A 742-nucleotide genomic window follows, 5' to 3' on the forward strand; every position below is an offset into this window, starting at 1 on the left:
GGTAACCTTTCGGCCACCAAAAAAGCTATGCAGCAGCCGCAGCTGATGTGATTATAAACCCGTTTTCCCCTACCGCAAGCACTATCGGTCCCGAAAATAATTAAAATTATTACAAAAAAAAAAAAAAGAAATTAAGTAAAATAAAAGGGGAAAAAAGAAAAAAAAAAAGAGGGGGGAAGAGAGAGAGAGGGGAAAAACTCAAAAGAAACTCAAGCAAACAAACAAACAGGAGGTCTCTTGCCCATCCAGCCATTAGGACGCTGCACTGTAGCTCGGTGCAGGCGAGCACAGATGTGATGCGGGCCCGTTCCCACCGGTGACAGCTGACGGAGCGGCCCTGAGCACCGCACAACAGCCTGGGAGAAGAGCGAGCGCCGGCCGTTGTGGGACAATCAGAAAAAGATGTTGGGGGGGGGGAAGCCCTCTCCTCTGTCCTGTCTGTCTGTCTGTGTCTGTTGAAATGTAGGTCATTTATTTACTACCCCGATCTGACGGTCTCTTCAATCGCAAGGGGGAAGGAAGCTGTACAATTTCCAGAGCTTCTTTCCCTCGACGTTTTCTGTACCTTTCACTATCCATCTGTATATTTTTTGTTGTTGTTAAAAAGGGAAGACAGGGGTTTTATTTATTGACTTAAATTACCACTACGAGAGTGCTAGAAACAAACGGACAATCCGGCTTGCTGAGTGCACTGCTCGGACGCACAGTTTACTTTCAACAAAACCACACACGGTCCCCCGGC

At 47.2% G+C, this 742-nt stretch overlaps 1 protein-coding gene across 1 annotated transcript in view; it reads left to right on the forward strand.

Moving 5' to 3' along the window:
• DLX1 (distal-less homeobox 1) overlaps window positions 1–742 on the forward strand; it is a 59990-nt gene that overhangs the window by 1714 nt on the left and 57534 nt on the right. The gene's annotated exons all lie outside the window — the stretch shown is intronic.

Source organism: Aptenodytes forsteri, unplaced genomic scaffold (genome assembly GCF_000699145.1).
Source record: "Aptenodytes forsteri isolate BGI_AS27 unplaced genomic scaffold, ASM69914v1 Scaffold257, whole genome shotgun sequence".
Lineage (NCBI taxonomy): Eukaryota > Metazoa > Chordata > Aves > Sphenisciformes > Spheniscidae > Aptenodytes > Aptenodytes forsteri.